Below are 9,913 nucleotides of genomic sequence, written 5' to 3'. Positions count from 1 at the left end.
AAACTCTTGGAAGTATAATTTGACCTTAGTGTGATATTTGTAAGTGCATTTTTTTCTGAGGTGAAATTACAAATATTTCATTAGATTCTCACAGGGTTTCACTCTTTTCACCCTGAGCTATAGCACCAGCATGTAAACCGGACATTGTGATGAAAGATTCTCCACTTGCTGTGACTCATGGCTCTTCCCCAGAGGAACTGACATAAAGGAACTCACTGTCCAACAGCTTATAATTACCACCCATAACACAATGACCAAAAGTGTTCTAAGCAGATGGTACTCACCCTAAGTGATGGAGCTTTTTGGAGGATATCAGACTTTGAATCTTTAGCAATCCTGATTCATAGCTAGGAATTCTTATGTTATGAGGATGATAGATTATAAACAAATTCTATAAATGTTGAGCTAAAAATTGCTTTATCTCAGTTAGGGATATTTTTTGGTTGTGTTTACCAACTACCTACTTAATAGTGGCTTAAATAATAAGTGCATTTTGTTATCTCATATAACAAAGGGTAGAGGTAGATGTTTCTAGAGTTCTCTCAGGGGTTCAACTACATCAGACCTTGTTCTGGACTGAATGTGTCTCTTTAAGATCCATTTTACGAAGCCTTTACCCCAAGTCTGATGATATCTGGAGATGGAATCTTTGGGAGATAATTAAGTTTAGAGGAGTTCATGAGGATGGGGCCTCTTGATGGGATTAGTGCCCTAATGAGAAGTGACATCAGAGAGTTCATTGTCTCTCTCTCCTGGAGTGAGAACAAAAAAGAGGTTATGTGAATACATGGTAGAATGACGGCCATCTTCAAACCCAGAGAATGGCTTTCAGAATAAAGCCTGCCTAGCTGGCACCTTGATCTTGGACTTTCAAGCTGCCAGAACTATAAGAAATAAATTTCTGTTAAGCCACCTATGGTATTTTGTTGTGACTAATGCAGAATTCTCAGTTGACCACAATTGACCAAATTGACCAGAGTTGACTCATTTTCCATCATTCTCTTGTCCTTCCTACTATGGTTGCAAAATGACCACCAGCCCACACATCACACCCAGAGGTCTTTTTTTTTTTTTCTTTTAAAGCATTTATTTATTTTATTTAGGCTGTGCTGGGTCTTCGTTGCTGCAAGGGCTTTTCTCTCCTTGCAGAGCATGGGGGCTATTCTCTAGTCGTGGTGCAAGGGCTTCTCATTGACGTGGCTTCTATTGTGGAGCCTGGGCTCTAGGGCTCCGTAGTTGTGGTGCACAGGCTTAGTTGTTCTGCAGCATGTGCGATCTTCCTGGGCCAGGGATTGAACCTGTGTCTCCTGCATTGGCAGGAGGATTCTTTACCACTGAGCCGCCATGAAGCCCCACTGAACTGATTTTAATGAGGGGAAACAAACTGAGTCATTGCCAGGATGCTGAGTGTGATTTCTTCTCATGCCCCTCTCCTCTTTTATCAGGGAAGGAAAAAACAAATCTTTCCAGAAAATTTTTCTTTACATCTCAAAGGCCAGAACTGGATCACATGGCAATTTTTAAAAGCAGGGAGCCTGGAAAGAGAATTCCTTGGTTTTTTAGCCTTTGCAAAGGGAAGAGGGAAATGGTTAGGTGGATCAGGAATGGATACTGGGCAAAAACAATGATGTGATTGCCAGAATTAAAAAATTGAGAGGTTTTGTATAAAAATCTGACTGATATCATCTCTTGAAAAATGAGAGTATCTGGAAATGCTGAACATGCTTGCAAGGAGATGCTGAGCCAGAGCTCAACAGCAGCTGCTCCGTTAGGAGGGCGTCGTCAAAAGGACTTTTGCACAGGCCTCCTGGTTCCTCCTTTCTCCTCATGCCTGGACTCTGGCCTTTGTCATTCCTTGTTGAATTTTCCCTGTTTGTTTTTTTTTTTTTAACAATATGAGCAATCTTTCACTCATGCACATTACATGGTTTACTTCTGTAGGCCTTTCAATTGAACTGGTAGAACTAAGAAAAAACAGCATTCTGAAGGGATTTGTTTTGGGGGCCCTGGTCCATATGTACAGTTTTGCTTGTATAGGAAAAAAAAAGTCTAATTTTTAAATAGATCATTTAGAGTCCTAAGGGTTGTGGATCAGGTAAGAGGAGGACATTTCACTGGAGACACCAACCTGTCGTGCCCGGCAGGACAAGCTGAGGAGGACAGGAAAATCAACTTGCATCTCCTTAGAATGTGATCAGATTTGGAGTAAAAATAAGTTTTAAAAACAAACTAAAACCCCATCAAATTTCTTAAAAAAAAAAAAGGAGCAAGTTGTTCTTATGAGAACAGAAAGGGGGAAATATGATATAAGCAGTTTCAGGAGAACTATGATGGATTTCCACACGGAGACCTCATTAAATAATTTAGAAAACAGTATAATAAATTTGGGGAGATTTTACTTGTACCCTTCTTAGGATGTGTCTAACTGATTTTCAATTGCATGTTGACTTCAGAAACCCAGAGGATCAACGTGAGACCATTCAAGACAGAACCCAGGCCAGCACCCATGCTGCCTAACTCTTCAAAGTAAAGAATATACACAGGTTAGAAATCCCCAGGTGTTTAGGAATCAGGCCATTACAAGTTCAGGGGTCTCTGCTTGTATCAAATCGTCTCTCTCATCATAAGGCTCCAACAGTCCCTTGACTTATACACATATAATCTTTTTTCATACTATTACATTAGGTTTGATGCAATTTATTTGATTTTAAAAGGTGTCTTTAAACATAATTGCTCAGGGAATATCTGAACAGCAAATTTCAAAATTATAATATAGCATGGAAAATAAATTAGCATCCAGTGAAATATAAAATTATAAATCTTGGAGTGCCAATTAATTGAAAGAAGGCCACTTGAAGATTTTAGGCTTTGGGCTGGTAATTCTAAGTGTATAAGAGCATCACTAATAAATGTTATTAACAAGATCCCTTTTAGGATTCTAGGATTCTGATTTTCTTTAATATTTCTAGAGGAAAGGTAAAAATATTTCCCAAATATTGTTTGAAATGCCAAACATATACAAATAATCTGCCTTTTCTAGGGCTTCCCTGGTGGCTCAGATGGTAAAGAATCTGCCTGCAGTGCAGGAGATACGGGTTCAATCCCTGAGTCAGGAAGATCCCCTGGAGAAGGGAATAGCAACCCACTCCAATATTCTTGCCTGAAGAATCCCACAGACAGAGGATCCTGGTGGGCTACAGTCCATGGGGCCCCAAAGAGTTGGACATGACTGAGTGACTAGCACTTTTACTTTCACTAGGAAAGGAAGGACAGTGTTGAACTATTAACATTTGTGTTTCCCAAATATTGAAAAACAGGAACTTTTGATGCTCTGCCATCTGTGGAGGTGATATGTTCCCTTAATATAAATGTTTTACATCAAAGGTTATCCTAGCTTGGAATTACAGAAGTCTCCCCCGAGGCACGGACCAGTTCATTAAAGAACGCATTCTCGTTCAATCTTATCTCATCTGTTCAGCTCCGAAGGTTTGACTCCAGCTGCTCTCATACTCTCCTCCATTAAAATCTACTAATTCCTTTCACTCCAGAAAGATTAATCTCCTGACTGTTTCAGGCACATCCTGACTGTCTTTCGCCTCATCTCTCTCACTCTATTAATTTCCTTTGTCTGAAAAGCCAGTTGTTTCACGCACAACTCCTATCCACGTCAAAACAAGTCTTCAAGGTCCAGCTGCAGACCTGACCTCCCCCAGGAAGCTTACCTTGTCTTTGGCATCATTAATATCTCTTTTCACTGAGTTGAGACACTCACATACATGGCCTTGCAGAGCACATTATAGCTCTATGAATGGGGTTGATGTACTCACCAAGGACAAGGATAGAACATTTTAATTCTCTTGTAGCCTTCATGCTGCCCATCAGAGTGCTGAGCACAGACTGAGGACCTGGAATCTGCTGAGTCCAATTTAGTCATTATTTCTACAAGCAAAATACAGCATGCAAAATATTTCCAAACTTGCAAGACTCCCCTGCCATCTTCAGAGTTCTTGTTTTATAAAGACTTGTTTGGAGCACTACTTAAGCAGCAGGCTATATAGACTCCTGTTTATAACCCATTTTCCATACTAAACAGTAAATCCCTGGTGATATGCAAGCACATTCTCTTCATCCTCAAATCTCCAGTATCTTTTCCATTGCTAAGCACATACTAGGCTCTTAAATAGTGGTTGACAAATGTGTGCACAGCATTTTTTTTTTTTTCAGGTTAGAAAAACTAGGGTCATGGAAGACAATTCTCTTAATAAAGTGATGTCTGCGGTGCTGGAGTCTGAAGATGTCTATATGAGACTGGAAATTCTGATCGGGAGAGTTTGCTGTATTGAAAAGGGATGAACTGTCAGGATAAATAATATATTTGGAAATCTTGTCTTGTAAGAGTTTCTAAGTGTGGTCTTGCAAGTTTGCAAATATTTTGCATGCTGTATTTTGCTCGTAGAAATAATGAATAAATTGGACATTTGTGATAGGGTTTGTAAAATTCTTGGAATAAAGCTGTGATCACAATGGAGATCACATTATTTTTGGACACACTTTATTTTGGAACTTGTTTTATGAAACCTTAGAAAACGATCTTTCAAAAATTTTTATTGAAGTATAGTTGATTTATAGTGTTATGTTCATTTCTGCTGTATACCAAAGTGACTCAGCTATACATATACATATATATGTGTGTGTATATATATATGTATATATACACATTCTCTTTCTTTTCCATTATGGTTTATCACAGGCTATTGGATATAGTTCCCTGTGCTACACAGTAAGCTCTTGTTTATCCATTCTGTACGTAATAGCTTACATCTGCTGACCCCAAGCTCTCCTTCCCTCCCCGACCTCATCTCTCTCTTGGCAACCACAGTCTGTTCCCTATGTCTGTGAGTTTGTTTTTGTTTTATAGATTTGTTCATTTGTGTGTGTGTTTGCTATACCACGAGGCTTGTGGGATTTTAATTCCCTCACCAGGAATTGAACCTGGGCCCTCAGCAGTGAAAGCATAGAGCCCTAACCACCGGACAACTGAGGAACTCCTTTTGTTATATTTTAGAGCCCACATGTAAGTGATATCATATGCTATTTGTCTTTCTCTGTCTGACTTACTTCACTTAGTATGATAATCTGTAGGTCCACCCATTTTGCCCAAATGGCAATATTTCATTTTTTATGACTGAGTAATAAACCATTTATATATATATATATATATATATCCATTTAATATATTTATTATATATATCCATGTATATATATATATATATGTAAATCCATTATATATATATAGGTGGCTCAGACAGTAAAGAATCTGCCTGCAGTATTCTTGCCTGGAGAATTCCATGGAGAGAAATCTGGTGGGCTACAGTCCATAGGGTGGCAAAGAGTCAGACGTGACTGACTAACACTTTCACTTCATATATATATATATATATATATATATATATATATATATATGGGCTTCCTATGTGGCACTAGTGGTAAAGAATCCGCCTGCCAATGCAGAAGATACAAGGGATGCTGGTTTGATCCCTGGGTCAGAAAGATCTCCTGGAGAAGGAAATGGCAACCCACTCTAGTTTTCTTGCCTGGAGAATCCATGAACAGAGGTGTTTGGTGGGCAACAGTCCATGGGGTCACAAAAGAGTTGGACACGGCTTAGCCACTAAAAAGACTATATATATATATATATATATAAAATATCTTCTTTATCCATTCTCCATTCATCTGTTAACAGACACTTAGGTTATTTCCATGTATGGGCTACTGTAAACATTAATGGTGCTGCTATGAACATTTGAGTGCGTGTGTCTTTTCCAATTACAGTTTTGTCTAGGTATATGCCCAAGAGTGGGATTGCTGGGTCATATGGTAGCTCTATTTTTAGGCTTTTTTAGGAACTTCCATACTGTTCTCCATAGTGGTTGCACCAGTTTACATTCCCACCAACTGTAGGAGGGTTTCCCTTTCTCCACATCCTTTCCAGCATTTGTTATTTGTAGACTTTTTTGAGATGGCCATGTGACTGGTGTGCGGTGGTACCTCACTGTAGTTTTGATTTGTATTTCTCTAATAATTAGCAATGATTCTTGTGTGCCTATTAGCTGTCTTCATGTCTTCTTTGGGAAAATGCTTATTTAGGTCTTCTGCCCATTTTTCAATTGTGTTCTGTTGTTGTTATTGAATTGTATGAACTCCTGTATATTTTGAAAATTAAGCTCTTGTCTATTACACCATTTGGAAACATTTTCTCCCAGTCCATAGGTTACCTTTTTTGTTTTGTTTATGGTTTCCTTTAAACATTTATAAGTTTGGTTCGGTTCCGTTTGGTTATTTTTGCTTTTATTTCTATTGCTTTGGGAGACTGACCCAAAAAATCACTGGTGTGAATTATGTCAGAGAATGTTTGCCTATGTTCCTTCTAGAAGTTTTATGGTGTCAGGTCTTATATTTTAGTCTTTAAGCCATTTTGAGTTTATTTTTGTGTGTGGTGTGAGGGTGTGTTTCTAACTTCATTGATTTACATGCAGCTGTCCAACTTTCCCAAACACCACTTGCTGGAGAGACTGTCTTTTCTCTCTTGTATATTCTTGCCTCTTTTGTTAAAGATTAACTGACGGTAGGGAAGTGGATTTTTTCTGGGCTCTCTATTCTGTTACAATGGAGAGATTATTGAATTCTTAGCTTCCTCTAATCAAAGCGATAGGTTGGTATCACGGGAGAGGTGATATGAAGGGAAGCCCAAGACGGTAAGAGAAAAGGGTTCAGTAGTGAATAAAAAATGATAAAAGAGTGCACGGAGCCTCTTGACTGTTATTTTATCTGATGGGATGATCTTCAACAAAGCAGATAAACCCAGGATGGTTGGGTCCACATGCTGACCTCTAACATTTATCCTCTCTTTATACAGCACCTGGATTTTGGCCAGATGTGTTGGACGGACAACGGTTCCCATTCTCATTTCCCATTCCGCAGTGAGCAGGCATGTGGTGCGTGTTACCTCTGCACCTGGGCTTTTAAGAAAGGACAGCCTCCCCCACACTCTTTTTTCTTTATGATAGATAGATGTTGATAAGGATGATGATGATAAAAGTATTCTAGAGCCGTGAGGTTGAAACAGCCTAGGTCCCCAAATCACTGCATGGAACAGTCGTGGCCAATCAACAATACCTTCCTTGGACTGCTTCGTGGCTGAAAAATAAACTTCTGTTTTGTTTGTACCACTCAATATTTTTGGATGTACTGGTCACAGCTTTCTAGCCTAACATATGAATGCCCCAGTATTTTGGAGAGGACACAGTCTTGCCTGTGTTTTTGGTTGGTGTGGCCACCAGAGGAAATCCCCATGCTTTCTTTCACTAGTGACTGGGACCACTGCCCTGTTACTTGCACAAAGAAAGGGGGATGAGGCCTCTCAAGGGAAGTACAGGCAGAATGAGAGGAAAAAGGCTTAACTGACAGAAACATTGGCCCCGTGAGTGCTGAGGTCTCATGGTATAATCCCTGTTTACAGTATGTCCTTTGTGCAATTGAAGTATGATAGTCACAAGTGCAAAGTAAGTGAATAGACTATAAACACACACCAAATGAATGGTAATTCATACTTTTGGGGTTCATAAATGAGTCTAGGCTGTTGTTTAATGGAAACATTATGCAGGACAGCTGTGTTGCTCCACATCCTCACCAACACTTTGTGTTGTCAGGTTTTTTTAAAAAAATTCAACCCTTGTATTGTATGTATTAGTTATCTCACTGTGGTTTTTTGTTTTTGTTTTATTGAAATATAGTTGATTTATAATGTTGTGTTGGTTTCTGGTATACTGCAAAGTAATTTAGATATATATTTTCTTTTTCAGATTCTTTTCCATCATAGGTTATTATAAGATATTGAATATTGTTTCCTGTCTTATAGACTAGGTCCTTGTTGTTTATCTATTTTATATAAAGTAGTATATATCTGTTAATTTCAAGCTCCTAATTTATTCCTCCCCCCAGCTTCCCCTTTGTAACCATAAATTTATTTTCTGTGAAAAAAAAATGGTATGATAGAGTGGAAATGACTTGGGTTTTGGTAGCAAAAGTCTCAGTTCGCCTTTCAAGTGGTGCTAGTGGTAAAGAACCTGCCTGCCAATGTAGAAGACACGAGAGACTCAGGTTCAATCCCTGGGTTGGGAAGATCCCCTGGAGGAGGGCATGGCAACCCATTCCAGTAATCCTGCCTGGAGAATCCCATGGACAGAGGAGGCTGGCGGGTTACAGACCAAGGGGTCGCAAAGAGTCGGACATGACTGAAGCAACTCGGAACATCATTTCAGTTCAGTTGCTCAGTCGTGTCCGACTCTTTGCGACCCCATGAACCGCAGCACGCTAGGCCTCCCTGTCCGTCACCCACTCCCGGAGTTTACTCAAACACATGTCCATCGAGTCGGTGATGCCATCCAGCCATCTCATCTTAATAGCTGGGTGGAAATGACTTGGGCTTTGGTAACAAAGGTCTCAGTTCATCTTCCAGGTTCCGAGCTGTGTGACTGTGAGTGAGTTACTACTTTCTGAGTTTCGGTTTTGAAATCTTTAAAAAGGGGATAATATACATATAAAAATATCACTGTGACAAGTAAATGAGCTTTTACATGCAGAGATTTAAATACAGTGCTTGGTATATAATAGGAATTGAACAAATGTTAGTTATATTTTTAATAATAACAGTAATATTATTTTTAATCATAATTAGTAAAAAGTTATCTTAAATTATTCTAACCAATAAAGCTACTAGTGGCCAAAAAAAAAAAGAGAAAGAAACATTATGTGGAAGCACGACCTGGAAAGAGTGGTGACTGCAGAATGTTAGCCCCTGGGACTCCATGGAAGCTTTCAGGAGGACTTTGGACTTCAGTCAGTCATGGCGAAGGGATTGAATGTCATGTAACCTAAATCTCAAGGGATCAGGAGTCCCCAGCTAATAAGTACATTGAATTTGTATCTGCTTATGAGTACTGTGGGGCTTCCCACGTGGCTCAGTGGTAAAGAATCTGCCTGCCAATGCAGGAGACATAAGAGATGCTGGTTGGAAGAGATGCTGGTTGGATTCCTGGGTGGGGAAGATCTCCTGAAGAAGGGAATGGAGACCCACTCCAGGATCCTTGCCTGGAGAATCCCATGGACAGAGGAGCTCGGCAGGTCACAGTCCATGGGGCTGCAAAAGAATTGGACACGCCTGAGCACACACGCATGCAGGGACATGTCCATACTGTACACCATTCTCAGGCGTGTTTCTATCAAGGGCACTTCCCCAGAGTGCAGCATGTAGTACAAGCACAGTATGTTCGTTGGGTAGTTGTTTTTACATTTTCCTTTCTCATCGTGTTCTTAGTCCTCTTAAACATTGTTCCAAAGAACTGAAGGATCCCACGAGTTTCTCCAAACTGTTGTTTGAAGCTCACTAATGACGCCCAAGTCCATGGCGGAATCCGATCCAGCTGCCTACTGGATATCACCAACAGGATGCTCCGTGGTCCCTCAAATTCATCCCATCCAGAAGCTCAAGGTCCACATGGCTACTTTGTACAGAGCAAAGAAGGAGAGAGGTTCCCCTGATCCCAGAAACGGTAGCAAGCTTGAAATAAGGAAAAGTCCCAAACGGTCCTTGGAGCCCTTCTGTCCCTACAGAGATGAAATAATCTAATTGGCTCACGTGGGTCATGTGAACTGCCCCAGGGGTGGGCGCAAGCCCCCTGATTGACAGCTCCATCAGAGGCTGACATCGGTAAGGGGAAGGGGTTCTCTGAGGGAAATAAAGTGGTGTAGACAAAATATTAATAAAGGCTACCTCTGGTAGAAGCCCAAGAAATGCTGGTTAAATTGAATTATCTGAGGATCTTCACAACCAAAACTTGTCCTGAAGCCTAAA

This window comes from Cervus elaphus, chromosome 32, assembly GCF_910594005.1.
Source record: "Cervus elaphus chromosome 32, mCerEla1.1, whole genome shotgun sequence".
Classification (NCBI taxonomy): Eukaryota; Metazoa; Chordata; class Mammalia; order Artiodactyla; family Cervidae; genus Cervus; species Cervus elaphus.
The sequence above is the reverse complement of the archived record's forward strand: the minus strand, read 5'-3'. Positions refer to the sequence as shown.